We start from the raw sequence: 18,239 nt of genomic DNA, 5'->3' as shown, positions 1-18,239 counted from the left end.
CTATCCAACCATCTTGTCCCCGGTTGCCCCCTTCTCTGCCTAGCCTCAATCTTTCCCAGCATCAGGGTCTTTTCCAATAAGTTGACTCTTTCAAACCAGGTTGCCAAAGTATTGGCGCTTCAGCTTCAGTGCCAGTCCTTCCAATGAATATTCAGGACTGATTTCCTTTAGGACTGAGTGGTTGGATCTTCTTGATCTCTAAGAAACTCTCAACAGTCTTCTCCAACACCACAGTTTGAAAGCATCAATTCTTTGTCCCTCAGCTTCTTTATGGTCCAAATCTCATATCTGTACATAACTACTGGAAAAACAATGGCTTTGACTAGATGGACCTGCCAGCCAAATGATGACTCTGCTTTTTAATACTCTGCCTAGGTTTGTCACAGCTTTCCTGAAAAAGACCAAGCATCTTTTAATTTCATGGCTATAATCACCATCTGCAGTGATTTTGGAGTCAAAGAAAATAAAATCTGGAAGTGGTCTGAAGATGGCAGAGGAAAAGGACAGGGCAGAGGACACTGGAGGAGGACACAGGCAGAGGACATCAGACATCCAGAAAGGCAGCCCATTCTCTTCGACAGGAGGGATGGAGAAGCCTTGAGACCACTGTAAGAATAAGACTGAAAGCCAGAGGCAGGAGGTTTAAATCCAAAACTTGAGAACTCCAGAAAACTCCTGACTCCAGGGAGCATTAATTAACAAGAGCTCATCCAAAAGCCTCCATACCTACACTGAAACAAAGCTCCATCCAAGAGCCAACAAGTTTCAGAACAAGACATACCAAGCTAATTCTCCAACAATGCAGGAACATAACCTGAGCATTAAAATACAGGTGGTGAAAAGTCACACCAAACCCATAGACACTTCAAAATTCACTACTGGACACTTCATTGCACTTCAGAGGCAGGAGATCCAACTCCACTCACCAGAACACTGACACAAGCTTCCCTAACTAGGAAACCTTGACAAGCCACTCATCCAACCTCACCCACAGGGAGGAAACTCAAAACTAAAGAGGAACCACAAACTTTCAGCCACCCCAAAGGCCATCCCAAACACAGCAATCTGATGAAAAGGCAGAGAAATATTCAGCAGGTAAAGGAACATGATAAATGCCCACCAAACCAAACAAAAGAGGAGGAGATAGGGAGTCTACCTGAAAAGAATTCAGAATAATGATAGGAAAAATGATGCAAAATCTTGAAAACAAAATGGACTTACAGATAAATAGTCTGGAGACAAGGATTGAGAAGATGCAAGAAATGTTTAACAAGGACCTAGAAGAAATAAATAGTGTCAATCAATAATGAATAATGCAATAAATGAGATCAAAAGCACTCTGGAGGGAACCAACAGTAGAATAACTGAGGCTCTGCCACAGATAGGATAAGTGAGGTGGAAGATAGAGTGGTGGAAATAAATGAAGCAGAGAGGAAAAAGAAAAAAGAATTAAAAGAAATGAGGACAACCTCAGAGACTTCTGGGACAATGTCAAATGCCCCAACATTTGAATCATAGGAGTTCCAGAAGAAGAAGACAAAAAGAAAGGCCATGAGAAAACACTGGAGGAGATAATAGTTTTAAACATCCCTAAAATGGGGAAGGAAATAACCACCCAAGTACAAGAAGCCCAGGGAGTCCCAAACAGGATAAACCCAAGATGAAACACCCCAAGACACATATTAATCAAATTAATGAAGATCAAATACAAAGAACAAATATTGAAAGGAGCAATGGCAAAAGAACAAATAAAGGGATTCCCATAAGGATGCAGCTGACCTTTCAATAGAAGCTCTTCAGGCCAGAAGGGAATGGCAGGACATACTTAAAGCGATGAAAGAGGAAAACTTACAACCCAGGTTACTGTACCCAGCAAGGATCTCATTCAAATATGAAGGAGAAATCAAAAGCTTTACAGACAAGTAAAATCTGAGACAATTCAGCACCACCAAATCAGCTCTTCAACAAATGCTAAAGGATATTCTCTGTACAGGAAACACAGAAAAGGTGTATTAGCTCTAACCCAAAACAAAAAAGTAAATGGCAAAAGGATCATACCTATCAATAATTACCTTAAATGTAAATAGATTGAATGGCCCAACCAAAAGGCAAAGACTGGCTGAATGAATACAAAAACAAGACCCCTATATATGCTGTCCACGAGAGACCCATCTTAAAACAAGGAACACATACAGACTGAAAGTGAAGAGCTGGAAAAAGATATTTCACACAAATGGAGACCAAAAGAAAGCAGGAGTAGCAATACTCATATCAGATAAAATAGACTTTGAAATAAAGGCTGTGAAAAGAGACAAAGAAGGACACAACATAATGATCAAAGGATCAATCCAAGAAGAAGATATAAAAATTATAAATCTATATGCACCCACCATAGGAACACTATAATATGTAAGGCAAACACTAACAAGTATGAAACAGGAAATTAACAATAACACAATAATAGTAGGAGACTTTAATACTCCACTCACACCTATGGATACATCAACTAAACAGAAAATTAGCAAGGAAACACAAACTTTAAATGCCACAATGGACCAGTTAGATCTAATTAATATCTATAAAAAGCCTCTTGATAAAAGTGAAAGTGGAGAGTGAAAAAGTTGGCTTAAAGCTCAACATTCAGAAAACGAAGATCATGGCATCTGGTCCCATCACTTCATGGGAAATAGATGGGGAAACAGTGGAAAAAATGGCAGACTTTATGGTTTTGGGCTCCAAAATCGCTGCAGATGGTGACTGCAGCCATGAAATTAAAAGACATTTACTCCTTGGAAGGAAAGTTATGACCAACCTAGAGAGCACATTAAAAAGCAGAGACATCACTTTGCCAACAAAGGTCCACCTAGTCAAGGCTATGGTTTTTCCAGTGGTCATGTATGAATTTGAGAGTTGGACTGTGAAGAAAGCTGACCACTGAAGAATTGATGCTTTTGAACTGTGGTGTTGGAGAAGACTCTTGAGAGTCCCTTGGACTGCAAGGAGATCCAGCCAGTCCATTCTGAAGGAGATCAGTCCTGGGTGTTCTTTGGAAGGACTGATGCTAAAGCTGAAACTCCAATACTTTGGCCATGTCACGCGAAGAGTTGACTCATTGGAAAAGTCTCTGATGCATGGAGGGATTGGGGGAAGGATGAGAAAAGGACGACAGAGGATGAGATGGCTGGATGGCATCACTGACTCGATGGACATGAGCTTGAGTGAACTCCAGGAGTTGGTGATGGACAGGGAGGCCCTGCATGCTGCGATTCATGAGGTCACAAAGAATTGGACACAGTTGAGTGACTGAACTGAACTAAACTGATAGGACATTTAACCCCAAAACAATAAATTTCACCTTTTTCTCAAGTGCACACGGAACATTCTCCAGGATAAATCACATCCTGGGCCATAAATCTAGCCTTCATAAATTCAAAAAAATTAAAATCATTCCAAGCATCTTTTCTGGTCACAATGCAGTAAGATTAGATGTCAACTAGAGAGGGGAAAAAAACTATTGAAAATACAAACATAATGAGGCAAAACAACATGCTTCTAAATAACCAACAAATCACAGAAGAAATTTTTTTAAAAAGCAAAATGTGCATAAAAACGAGTGAAAATGAAAACATAGCAACTCAAAACCTGTGGGATTCAATAAATGCAGTGTTAAGGGGAAGATTTGTTGCAATACAAGGTTACCTCAAGAAACAAGGGAAAAATCAAATAAATACCCTAACTCTACACCTAAAGCAACTAGAAAAAGAAGAAATGAAGAACCTCAGGGTTAGTAGAAGGAAAGAAATCATAATAAAAATGAGGGCAGAAATAAACGAGAAAGAAACAAAGGGGACCACAGCAAAAATCAACAAAGCTAAAAGCTAGTTCTTTGAGAAGGTAAATAAAATAGACAAACCATTATCCAGACTTATCAAGAAATAAAGGGAGAAGAATCAAATCAACAAAATTAGAAATGAAAATGGAGAACTCACAACAGACAACACAGAAATACAAAGGATAAGAGACTACTATCAGCAACCATATGCCAATAAAAAGGACAACTTGGAAGAAATGGACAAATTCTTAGAAACATATAACTTTTCAAAACTAAACCAGGAAGAAATAGAAAATCTTAACAGACCCATCACAAGCACAGAAATCGAAACTGTAATCGGAAATTGAAACAGTAATCAGAAATCTTCCAGCAAACAAAAGCCCAGGTCCAGATGGCTTCACAGCTGAATTCTACCAAAAATTTGAGAAGAGCTAACACCTATCCTGCTCAAACTCTTCCAGAAAATTGAAGAGGAAAGTAAACCTCCAAACTCATTTATGAGGCCACCATCATCCTAATAACAACACCAGACAAAGATGCCACAAAAAAAGAAAGCTACAGGCCGACATCACTGATGAACATAGATGCAAAAACCCTTAACAAAATTCTAGCAAACAGAATCCAACAAAGTATTAAAAAGATCATACATCATGACCAAGTGGGCTTTATCCCAGGGATGCAAGGATTCTTCAATATCTGCAAATCAATCAATGTAATTCACCACATTAACAAATTGAAAGATAAAAACCATATGAGTGTCTCAATAGATGCAGAGAAAGCTTTTGACAAAATTCAACACCGATTTATGATAAAAAAAAAAAACCCTCCAGAAAGCAGGCACAGAAAGAAGATACCTCAACATAATAAAAGCCAAATATGATAAACCCACAGCAAACATTATCCTCAATGGTGAAAAACTGAAAACATTTCCCCTAAAGTCAGGAATGAGACAAGGGTGCCCACTCTCACTACTATTTAACACAGTTTTGAAAGTTTTATCCACAGCAGTCAGAGAAGAAAAAGAAATAAAAGGAATCCAGATTGGAAAAGAAGAAGGAAAATTCTCACTGTTTGCAGATGACATAATCTTCTACATAAAAACCCTAAAGACTCCACCAGATAATTACTAGAGCTAATCAATGATTATAGTAAAGTTGCAGAATATAAAATTAACATGCATAAATCCCTTGCATTCCTATACACTAACAATGAGAAAACAAAAGAGAAATGAAGGAAACAATTCCATTCACCATTGCAATGAAAAGAATAAAATACTTAGGAATAAATCTATCTAAAAAACAAAAGACCTATATATCAAAAACTATAAAACACTGATGAAAGAAATCAAAGATGAAACAAATAGATGGAGAAATATATCATGTTCATGGATCAGAAGAATCAATATAGTGACAAATAGTATACTACCTAAAGCAAACTATAGATTCAATGCAATCCCTATGAAGCCAGCAACAGTATTTTTCAGAGAACTAGAACAAATAATTCCACAATTAGTATGGAAATACAAATAACCTAGAATAGCCAAAGCAATCTTGAGAAAGAAGAATGGAACTGGAGGAATCAACCACACTGATTTCAGTCTATATTACAAAGCTACAGTCATCAAGACAGCATGGTACTGGCACAAAGACAGAAATATAGATCAACGGAACAAAATAGAAAGCCCAGAGATAAATCCATGCACCTATGAACACCTTATGTTTGATAAAGGAGGCAAGAATATACAATGGAGAAAAGACAATCTCTTTAACAAGTGGTGCTGGGAAAACTGGTCAACCACTTGTAAAAGAATGAAACTAGAACACTTTCTAACACCATACACAAAAATACACTCAAAATGGATTAAAGAGCTAAATGCAAGACCAGAAACTATAAAACTCCCAGAGAAAAACATACGTAAAACACTCTCTGGCATAAATCACAGCAGGATCCTCTATGACCTACCTCCCAGAGTAATGGAAATAAAAGCAAAAATAAACAAATGGGACCTAATTAAACTTAAAAGTTTTTGCAAAACTAAGGAAACTATTACCAAGGTGAGAAGACAGTCTTCAGAATGGGAGAAAATTATAAAAATGAAGCAGCTGACAAAGAATTAATCTCAAAAATATACAAGCAGCTCCTGCAGCTCAATTTCAGAAAAATAAATGACCCAATCAATAAATGGGACAAAGAACTAAACAGACATTTCTCCAAAGAAGACATATAGTTGGCTGACAAACACATGAAAGATGTTCAACATTACTCATTATCAGTTCAGTTCAGTCACTCAGTCATGTCCGACTCTTTGCGACCCCATGAATCGCAGCACGCCAGGCCTCCCTGTCCATCACCATCTCCCAGAGTTCACTCAGATTCACGTCCATCGAGTCAGTGATGCCATCCAGCCATCTCAGCCTCTGTCGTCCCCTTCTCCTCCTGCCCCCAATCCCTCCCAGCATTAGAGTCTTTTCCAATGAGTCAACTCTTTGCATGAGGTGGCCAAAGTACTGGAGTTTCAGCTTTAGCATCATTCCTTCCAAAGAAATCCCAGGGCTGATCTCCTTCAGAATGGACTGGCTGGATCTCCTTGCAGTCCAAGGGACTCTCAAGAGTCTTCCCCAACACCACAGCTCAAAAGCATCAATTCTTTGGTACTTACCCTTCTTCACAGTCCAACTCTCACATCCATACATGACCACTGGAAAAACCATAACCTTGACTAGACGGACCTTAGTCAGCAAAGTAATGTCTCTGCTTTTGAATATGTTGTCTATGTTGGTCATAACTTTTCCCCCAAGGAGTAAGTGTCTTTTAATTTCATGGCTGCAGTCACCATCTGCAATGATTTTGGAGCCCAAATAAATAAAGTCTGACACTGTTTCCACTGTTTCCCATCTATTTCCCATGAAGTGATGGGGCCAGATGCCATGATCTTCGTTTTCTGAATGTTGAGCTTTAAGCCAACTTTTTCACTCTCCTCTTTCACTTTCATCAAGAGGCTTTTGAGATCCTCTTCACTTTCTGCCACAAGGGTGGTGTCATCCGCATATCTGAGGTTATTGATATTTCTCCCGGCAATCTTGATTCCAGCCTGTGCTTCTTCCAGCCCAGTGTTTCTCATGATGTACTCTGCATAGAAGTTAAATAAGCAGGGTGACAATATACAGCCTTGACATACTCTTTTTCCTATTTGGAACCAGTCTGTTGTTTCATGTCCAGTTTCATGACCAGTTCTGCTTCCTGACCTGCATACAGATTTCTCAAGACACAGGTCAGGTGGTCTGGTATTCCCATCTCTTTCAGAATTTTCCACAGTTTGTTGTGATCCACACAGAAATGCAAATCAAAATCATAGTGAGGTTCCATTTCACACCAGTCAGAATGGATGCTATCAAAAAGTCTACAAACAAATGCTGGAGAGGGGGCAGATAAAAGGGAACTGTCTTACACTGTTGGTGGGAATGCAAACTAGTACAGCCACTATGGAGAACACTATAGAGAATCTTTAAAAAACTTGAAATAGAAATGCCATACGACCCAGCAATCCCTCTGCTGGGCATACACAACAAGGAAACCGGAATTGAAACAGACACGTGTACCCCATTGTTCATCGCAGCACTGTTTACAATAGCCAGGACATGGAAGCAACCTAGATGTCCATCGGCAGGTGAATAGATAAGAAAGCTGTGGTACATATACACAATGGAGTGTTACTCAGCCATTAAAAAGAATGCATTTGAATCAGTTCTAATGAGGTGGATGAAACTGGAGCCTATTATACAGAGTGAAGTAAGTCAGAAAGAAAAACACCAATACAGTATACTAACACATATATATGGAATTTAGAAAGATGGTAATGATGACCCTATATGAGAGACAGCAAAAGAGACACAGATGTAACGAACAGACTTTTGGATTCTGTGGGAGAAGGCAAGGGTTGGATGATTTGAGAGAATAGCATTGAATCATGTATATTACCATATGTGAAATAGATAACCAGTCCAAGTTCAATGTATGAAACAGGGCACTCAAAGCTGGCGCACTGGGACAACCCTGAGGGATGGGATGGGGAGGAAGGTGGGAGGGAATTCAGGATGGGGAATACATGTACACCCATGGCTGATTCATGCCAATGTATGCCAAAAAACCACTACAATATGTAAAGTATTAGCCTCCAATTAAATAAATTTTTTTTTAAAAGAAAATAAAATCTTCCACTCTTTCCATTTTTTCCCATCTGATGGGACTGAATGCCATGATCTTAGTTTTCAAAATGTTGAGTTTTAAGTCAACTTTTTTTACTCTCTTCTTTCATCCTTATCTAGAGGCTCTTCAGTTTCTCTTCACTTTCTATCATTAGGGTGGTAACAACTGCATATATGATATTGCTAATATTTCCCCTGGAAATCTTGATTCCAGCTTCTGATTCTTCCAGTATGGCATTTCACATAATATACTCTGCATATAAGTTAAAACAAACAAACAAACAAACAGGGTGACAATGTACAGCCTTGACATACTCCTTTCCCAATTTTGAACCAGTCCATGGTTCCATGTCTGGTTCTAACTGTTGCTTCTTGATCTGCATAAAGAATTACTAGGAGGTAAGTAAGGTGGTCTGGTCTTTCCCTCTCTTAAACAATTTTCCATTTTCTTGTGATCCACACAGTTAAAGGCCTTGGTATAGCCAAAGAAGTTCAAGTAGATTTTTTTTCTGGAATTTTCTTGCTTTTTCTATCATCCAATGAATGCTGGCAATTTTAACTCTGGTTGCTCTGATTTTTCTAAATCTACCATGTGCATCTGGAAGTTCTTGGTTCATGCAATTTTGAAGCCTAGCTTTAAGGATTTTGAGCCTTATCTTGCTAGCAAGCAAAATGAGTGCAATCGAGAGTTGAAACATTCTTTTGCATTGCCCTTCTTTCAGATTGGAATGAAAATTGATCTGTTCCAGTCCTGTGGCCACTGCTGGGTTTTCCAAATTCACTGACATATTGAGTACAGCACTTTAGGAGCATCCTATTTCAAGATTTGAAGTCAGTTCAGTTCAGTCACTCAGTCGTATCTGACTCTTTGCAGCCCCAGGGACAGCAACATGCCAGGCCTCCCTGTGCATCACCAACACCTGGGGCTTACTCAAACTCATGGCCATCAACTCAGTAATGCCAACCAACCATCTCATCCTATGTCATCCCCTTCTCCTCCTACCTTCAAACTTTCCCAGCATCAGGGTATTTTCTAATGAGTCATTTCTTCACATCAGGTGGCCAAACTTGGAGTTTCAAATTCAGCATCAGTCATTCTAAAGAATATTTAGGACTGATTTCCTTCAGAATGACTGGCATGATCCCCTTGCAGTCCAAAGGACTCTCAAGCGTCTTCTCCAACACCACAGTTCAAAAGGGTCAATTCTTCGGTGCTCAGCTTTCTTTATAGTCCAACTCTCACATCCATACATGACTACTGGAAAAACCATAGCTTTGACTAGATGGACCTTTGTTGGCAAATTAATGTCTCTGCTTTTCAATATGCTGTCTAGGTTGGTCATAGCTTTTCTTCCAAGGAGCAAGTGTCTTTTAATTTCATGGCTGCAGTCACCATCTGTAGTGATTTTGGAGCCCCCTCAAAAAAAGTCTCTCACTGTTTCCATTGTTTCCCCATCTATTTGCCATGAAGTGATGGGACTGAATGCCATGATCTTCGTTTTCTGAATCCTGAGTTTTAAGCCAACTTTTTCACTCTCCTCTTTCACTTTCATCAAGAGGCTCTTTAGTTCTTCACTTTCTGCTATAAGGGTGGTGTCATCTGCATATCTGAGGTTATTGATACTTCTCCCGGCAATCTTGAGTTCAGCTTTGGTTCATCCAGCCCAGTACTTCACATAAACGTACTCTGCATATAAGCAGGGTGACAATATACAGCCTTGATGTAATCCTTTCCCAATTTGAAACCAGTCTGTTGATCCATATTCGGTTCTAACTGTTGCTTCTTGACCTGCATACAGATTTCTCAGGAGGCAGGTCAGGTGGTCTGGTATTCCTTTCTCTTTCAGAATATTCCAGTTTGTTGTGATCCACACGGACAAAAGCTTTGGTGTAGTGAATAAAGCATAAGTAGATGTTTTTCTGGAGCTCTTGTTTTTTCGATGATCCAACCAATGTTGGCTATTTGATCTCTGGTTCCTATGCTTTTTCTAAATGCAGCTTGAACAACTGGAAGTTCACGGTTCACATACTTTTGAAGCCTGCCTTGGAGAATTTTGAGCATTATTTTACTAGCATGTGAGAAGAGTACAATTGTGTGGTAGCTTGAACATTCTTTGGGATTGCCTTTCTTCGGGATTGGAATGTAAACCGACCTTTTCCAGTCCTGTGGCCACTGCTGAGTTTTCCATATTTGCTGGCATATTGAGTGTAGCTCTTTCACAGCATCAGCTTTTAGGGTTAGAAATAGCTTGACCAGAATTCCATCACCTCCACTAGCTTTGTTCCTAGTGATACTTTCTAAGACCCACTTGACTTCACATTCCAGGATGTCTAGCTCTAGGTAAGTGATCACACCATCGTGGTTATCTGGGTCATGAAGACCTTTTTTTCCACAGTTCTTCCGTGAATTATTGCCACTTCTTCTTAATATCTTCTGCTTCTGTTAGGTCCATACCATTTCTGTCCTTTATTGAGTCCATCTTTGCATGAAATATCCCTTGGTATCTCTAATACTCTAGAGAGATCTCTAGTCTTTCCCATTCTATTGTTTTACTCTATTTCTTTGCACTGATCACTGAGGAAGGCTTTCTTATCTCTCCTTGCTATTCATTGGAACTCTGCATTCAAATGTTTGTATCTTTCCTTTTCTCCTTTGCCTTTCACTTCTCTTCTTTTCTCAGCTATTTATAAGCCTCCTCAGACAACCATTTTGTCTTTTTGCATTTCTTTTTCTTGAGGATGATCTTGATACCTGTCTCCTGTACAATGTCATGAATCTCTGTGTATAGTTCTTCAGGCATTCTATCTATCAGATCTAGTTCCTTGAATCCATTTGTCACTTCCACTGTGTATTCGTAAGGGATTTGATTTAGGTCATACCTGAATGGTCTAGTGGTTTTCCTTACTTTTTTCAATTCAAGTCTGAATTTGGAAATAAGGAGTTTATGGTCTGAGCCATAGTCAGATCCTGATCTTGTTTTTGCTGACTGTATAGAGTTTCTCCATCTTTGCTGCAAAGAATATAATCAATCTGATTTCAGTATTGATCATCTGGTGATGCCCATGTGTAGAGGGTGTTTGCTATAACCAGTGTGTTCTCTGGGGAAAATTCTGTTAGCCTTTGTCCTGCTTCATTCTGAACTCCAAGGCCAAATTTACCTGTTACTCTAGGTGTTTCTTGACTTCCTACTTTTGCATTCCAGTCCTCTATGATGAAAAGGACATCTTTTTTTGGTGTTAGTTCTAGAAGGTCTTGCAGGTCTTCGTAGAACCATTCAATTTCAGCTTCTTTAGTATTACTTGTTTGGGCATAGACTTGGATTACCATGGTATTGATTGGTTTGCCTTGGAAACGAACAGAGATCTTACTGTCATTTTTGAGATTGCATCCAAGTACTGCATTTCAGACTCTTTTGTTGACTATGATGGTGACTCCATTTCTTCTAAGGGATTCTTGCCCACAGTAGTAGATATAATGGTTATATGAATTAAATTCATCCATTCCAGTTCATTTTAGTTCACTAATTCCTAAAATGTTGACATTCACTCTTGCCATCTCCTGTTTGACCACATCCAATTTGCCTTGACTCATGAACCTAACATTCCAGGTTCCTATGCAATATTGCTCTTTACAGCATTGGACTTTACTTCCATCACCAGTCACATCCACAACTGGGTGTTGTTTTTGCTTTGGCTCTGTCTCTTCATTCTTTCTGGAGTTATTTCTCCACTGATCTCCAGTAGCATATTGGTCACCTACCAACCTTGGGAGTTCATCTTTCAGTGTCCTATCTTTTTGCCTTTCATAGTGTTCGTGGGGTTCTCAAGGCAAGAATACCAAAGTGGTTTGCCATTCCCTTTTCCTATGGACCATGTTTTGTCAGAACTCTCCACCATGACCCATCCATCTTGGGTGGCCCTACACAGCATGGCTCATAGTTTCACTGAGTTAGTCAAGGCTGTGATCCATGTGAGCAGTTTGGTTAGTTTTCAGTGACTATGGTTTTCATTCTGTCTGCCCTCTGTTGGAGAAGAATAAGAGGCTTTTGGAAGCTTCCTGATGGGAGAGACTGACTGAGGGGAAAACTGGGCATGGCCATGTTCAGTAAATCTTTAATCCAATTTTCTGGCAGGATTATGTTTCCCTCTGTTGTTTGACCTGAGACCTAACTATGGTGGAGGTAATGAAGATGTATGTGTGTTAGTCACTCAGTTGTGTCCTACTCTTTGGGACCCCATGAATTGTAGCCCATCAGGCTCCTCTATCCACGGGATTCTCCAGGTAAGAATCCTGGAGTGGAATGCCATTCCCTTCTCCAGAGGATCTTCCTGACCCAGGGATCGAACCCAGGTCTCCTGCATTGCAGGCATATTCTTTACCATCTGAGCTACAGGAAAGATGTTGTAATGAAGATAACCTCCTTCCAAAGGATTTTAAATAGCCCTAGCTTTGTTCATAATAATGCTTTGTCAGGCCTGCTTGACTTCACACTTGGAATGTCTGTCTCTAGGTGAAAGACCACACCATTGTGGTTATCTGGATCATTAAGACTTTTTCTGTACTCTTGCCACATCTTCTTAATCTCTTCTGCTTCTGTAAGGTCCTTACCATTACTGTCCTTTATTGTGCCCATCTTTGCATGAAATGTTCCCTTGGTATCTCTAATTTTGTTGAAGAGATCTCTAGTCTTTTCCATTCTATTGTTTTCCTCTATTTATCTGCATTATTCACTTAAGAAGGCTTTCTTATCTCTCCTTGCCATTCTTTGGAACTCTGCTTTCAAATGGGTACATCTTTTCCTTTCTCATTTGCCTTTTGCTTCTGGTTTTACTCAGCTATTTTTAAGGCCTACTCAGACAACCATTTTGCCTCCTTTCATTCCTTTTTCTTTGGGATGGTTTTGGTCACCACCTCCTGTACAATGTTATGAAACTCCATCCATAGTTCTTCAGACACTCTATCAGATTTAATCCCTTGAGGCTATTTATCACTTTCACTGTATAATCATAAATGATTTGACTTAAGTCATACCTGATGGCCTAGTGATTTTCCCTGTTTCTTCAATTTAAGTCTGAATTTTGTGATAAGGAGCTCATGATATGAGACACAGTCAACTCCCAATCTTGCTTTTGCTGACTATATAGAGCTTCTCCATCACGGGCTGTAAAGAATATAATCAATCTGATTTCAGTATTGACCATCTGGTGATGTCCATGTGTAGTGTCATCTCTTGTGTTGTTCAAAGAGGGTGTTTGCTATGGCCAGTGCATTCTCTAGATAAAATTCTGCAAGCCTTTGCCCTGCTCCATACTTGCTTCATGGTAGTTCAGTCGCTCAGTCGTGTCCGACTCTTTACGACCCCATGAATCAGCACGCCAGGCCTGCCTGTCTATCACCAACTCCCGGAGTTCACTCAGACTCACGTCCATCGAGTCAGTGATGCCATGCAGCCATCTCATCCTCTGTCGTCCCCTTCTCCTGCCCAGCATCTCCTCCCAGCATCAAAGTCCTTTCCAATGAGTCAACTCTTCACATGAGGTGGCCAAAGTACTGGAGTTTCCGCTTTAGCATCATTCCTTCCAAAGAAATCCCAGGGCTGATCTCCTTCAGAATGGACTGGCCGCATCTCCTTGCAGTCCAAGGGACCCTCAAGAGTCTTCTCCAACACCACAGTTCAAAAGCACCAATTCTTCTCTGCTCAGCCTTCTTCACAGTCCAACTCTAACATCCATACATGACTACTGGAAAAACCATAACCTTGACTAGACAGACCTTAGTCGGCAAAGTAATGTCTCTGCTTTTGAATATGCTATCTAGGTTGACCATAGCTTTCCTTCCAAGGAGTAAGCGTCTTTTAATTTCATGGCTGCAGTCACCATCTGCAATGATTTTGGAGCCCAAATAAATAAAGTCTGACACTGTTTCCCCATCTATTTCCCATGAAGTGATGGGACTGATGCCATGATCTTCGTTTTCTGAATGTTGAGCTTTAAGCCAACTTTTTCACTCTCCTCTTTCACTTTCATCAAGAGGCTTTTGAGTTCATCTTCATTTTCTGCCATAAGAGTGGTGTCATCTGCATATCTGAGGTTATTGATATTTCTCCCAGAAGTCTTGATTCCAGCCTGTGCTTCTTCCAGCCCAGTGTTTCTCATGATGTACTCTGCATAGAAGTTAAATAAGCAGGGTGACAATATACAGCCTTGACATACTCTTTTTCCTATTTGGAACCAGTCTGTTGTTCCATGTCCAGTTCAAACTGTTGCTTCCTGACCTGCATACAGATTTCTCAAGAGACAGGTCAGGTGGTCTGGTATTCCCATCTCTTTCAGAATTTTCCACAGTTTATTGTGATCCACACAGTCATAGGCTTTGACATAGTCAATAAACAGAAATAGATGTTTTTCTGGAACTCTCTTGCTTTTTTGATGATCCAGTGAATGTTGGCAATTTGATCTCTGGTTCCTCTGCCTTTTCTAAAACCAGCTTGAACATCAGGGAGTTCACGGTTCACGTATTGCTGAAGCCTGGCTTGGAGAATTTTGAGCATTATTTTACTAGCATGTGAGATGAGTGCAATCGTGTGGTAGTTCAAGCATTCTTTGGCATTGCCTTTCTTTGGGATTGGAATGAAAACTGACCCTTTCCAGTCCTGTGGCCACTGCTGAGTTTTCCAAATTTTCTGGCATACTGAGTGCAGCACTTTCACAGCATCATCTTTCAGGATTTGAAATAGCTCAACTGGAATGCCATCACCTCCACTAGCTTTGTTCGTAGTGATGCTTTCTAAGGCCCACTTGACTTCACATTCCAAGATGTCTGGCTCAGATGAGTGATCACACCATCGTGATTATCCAGGTCGTGAAGATCTTTTTTGTACAGTTCTTCTCTGTATTCTTGCCACTTCTTAATATCTTCTGCTTCTGTTAGGTCCATATCATTTCTCTCCTTTATCGAGCCCATCTTTGCATGAAATGTTCCCTTGGTATCTCTAATTTCCTTGAAGAGATCTCTAGTCTTTCCCATTCTGTTCTTTTCCTCTATTTCTTTGCATTGATCGCTGAAGAAGGCTGTCTTATCTCTTCTTGCTGTTCTTTGGAACTCTGCATTCAGATGCTTATATCTTTCCTTTTCTCCTTTGCTTTTCACTTCTCTTCTTTCCACAGCTATTTGTAAGGCCTCCCCAGACAGCCATTTTGCTTTTTGCATTTCTTTTCCATGGGGATGGTCTTGATCCCTATCTCCTGTACAATGTCACGAACCACAGTCCATAGTTCATCAGGCACTCTATCTATCAGATCTAGTCCCTTAAATCTATTTCTCACTTCCACTGTATAATCATAAGGGATTTGATTTAGGTCATACCTGAATGGTCTAGCTGTTTCCCCTACTTTCTTCAATTTGAGTCTGAATTTGGTAATAAGGAGTTCATGATCTGAGCCACAGTCAGCTCCTGGTCTTGTTTTTGTTGACTGTATAGAGCTTCTCCATCTTTGGCTGCAAATAATATAATCAATCTGATTTCAGTGTGTTTGCTATGACCAGTGCATTCTCTAGATAAATTTCTGCAAGCCTTTGCCCTACGCCATACCTGCTTCATGGTAGATACAAGCTAAACCATTGGAAAGCAAGTTTATTAGAGAAAACTAGAGAAAAAACAGCTAAGAAAAGCACTCCTGAGTTCAGAACATACCTTAGATACTGACTTCCAAAAGTTTCACTATCAAACACTCTGAACTCTTGGGGTCAAATGCTGGAGCTGTTTACACTACCAAGATATTACTTTAAAAACAAAAACAGAAAACTATAGCCATAATCCCTCAACAAATGGTGAAGACTTAGTAAATTCAGTTTCTCAGTTATGCCCAACAGTGCAACCCCATGAACCACAGCACACCAGTGTTCCCTGTCCATCACCAACTCCCAGAGCTTGCTCAAACTCATGTCCATCAAGACGGTGATTCCAACCAAACATCTCATCCTCTGTCATGCCTTTCTCCTCCTGCCTTCAAACTTTCCCAGCATCAGGGTCTTTTCCAATGAGTCAGATGGTGAAGGCTCACAGTAAGAAAAGAGGCAGAAGGAGTGCCCTAGTGAAACCACTGTTACCCCAGGGAATATGACTATGCCAAAGCTGCACCTTCCATGTAGCCATAGCAGAGCCTTTACACTGTTGGAAAAACAAACTTCACTAAAATTGTCTGTTTAGTCACTAAAAAATAATAGTAACAGTATCTGGAACTAGAGAGGACTAGTATTCAGAGTTCTCTATTATCTAAAAGTTATAGCTTTTAAACAAATGCTTCACAAGACATATAAAGAAATAGAAAAATATCACCTTAGTGTGGAAAAGGACAGGCAATAGTATCTGCCTGTGATGGGAACTGATAATTGGCTCTAACAGGGAAAATTTTCAAAATAGCTATTGTCAATGGATTCAGTGACTTAAGGGAAACTTTCACAAAAACAAGATTTTGAATAAATTATATATAAACTAAAATAAAAATATAAATGACTATAAGAGACTATTGTTATGTTTCAACAAACTGGTCAACTTAGAAGAAATGGATTAATTAATGGAAGTACTCATCTACTTGAAGAAACCACGCTTAAAAAGTAAATAAGTTATAATGACCATGTTCCATCTGATAGTCTTTAAGCAAGAGATAGAATTCATATTTTACAAAAGTAAAAAATGGAAATTTTGAAGTTGAAAATTAAAATATATGAAATTAAAAATTCACTAGAGGATGTAAACAATAGCTTTGAAAAAGTTGATTTTTAAAAAGCCTGCAAACTTGAATATCAATCAATAAGTTAATAAAATCCAAGGAACAATGGGAAAAATGAACAAAGAAAAAGGAGCAGAAGTATTGAAATCTGTGGGACATAATTAAGCACAGTAACATACACAAATTAGGAATGCCATTCAAAATTTCTTCAAAACTACTTTGAAGTTTTTCTGTGTTAGAGCCAATCATTAGTTCTTCTCATAGGCAGATCATATTGCCTGTTTTTTCCCTGATGCAGATCACATTTTCCCATTTTTTAAATATGTCTATAAAGTGTTTGTTAACATATACAAAATGGGAGTGCATAGAACAGTATTTTAAAAAATAATGCCTGAAAATATTCCAAATATGATGAAAAGCATTTATCCACCTATCCCAATAGTTCAACCAATTCCAAGTAGGATAAACAGAGAGAGCCATACACAGACACTAGTGAAATGTTTAAAATTGAAGACAGAAAATGTTGAAGCACTAAAAGAAATTCATCCATACTTGTGAACACCAATAAGACATTATTTATATCTCATCAGAAACAATGATGCTCACACTGTTAACAATAGCCAAGACATGGAAGCAACCTAAATGTTCATCGACAGAGGAAAATTTAAGAAAATATGGTACATATATACAATGGACTATTAGCCATTAAAAAGAATGAAATAATGCCATTTGCAGCTATATGGATGGATCGAACTAGAGATTGTCATTCTGAGTGAAGTATGACAAAGTGAAATCAGACAAAGAAGGAGAAATAGCATATGACATCCCTTATATGTGGAATCTAAAAAGAAATTATGCAAATGAACTTATTTAGAAAACAGACTCACAGAATTAGAGAATAAACATATAGTTGCCAGAGGGAAAGAACAGGGGGAAGATATAGGGGGTTGGGGATCAACATGTATACACTCCTATAGCTAAAATGGATAACCAACAAGGTGCTACTGTATAGCACAGGGAACTCTGTTCAATGTTATGTGGCAGCCTGAATGGGAGAGGAGGCCGGGGGAGAATGGATACATGCATATGTATGGCTCTGTCCCCTCGCCATCCACCTGCAATTATCACAACATTGTTAATCAGTCACACTCCAATATAAAATTAAAAGTTTAAAAAAAAATGATGGAGGACTTCCCTGGTGGCACACTAGAGCCCACACATCGCAACTACTGAGCCCCAGTACTGCAACTGCTGAAGCCCATACCCCTAGAACCTGTGTCTGCAATAAGAGAAGTCACCACAATGAGAAGCATGCACGCTAAAACGCAGAGTAACCCCCACTAGCTGCAACTAGAGAAAGCCTGAAGCAAACAAAGCAAAGACGGCCCAGTGCAGGCAAACTGAATAAATATAAATAATTGTTTTTAATTTTAGAAAGATAAAGGAAATGAAAGTAAAATAGACCACAA

The sequence above is a fragment of the Ovis aries genome, chromosome 6 (genome assembly GCF_016772045.2).
Source record: "Ovis aries strain OAR_USU_Benz2616 breed Rambouillet chromosome 6, ARS-UI_Ramb_v3.0, whole genome shotgun sequence".
Classification (NCBI taxonomy): domain Eukaryota; kingdom Metazoa; phylum Chordata; class Mammalia; order Artiodactyla; family Bovidae; genus Ovis; species Ovis aries.
This window is presented reverse-complemented; position numbering follows the sequence as displayed.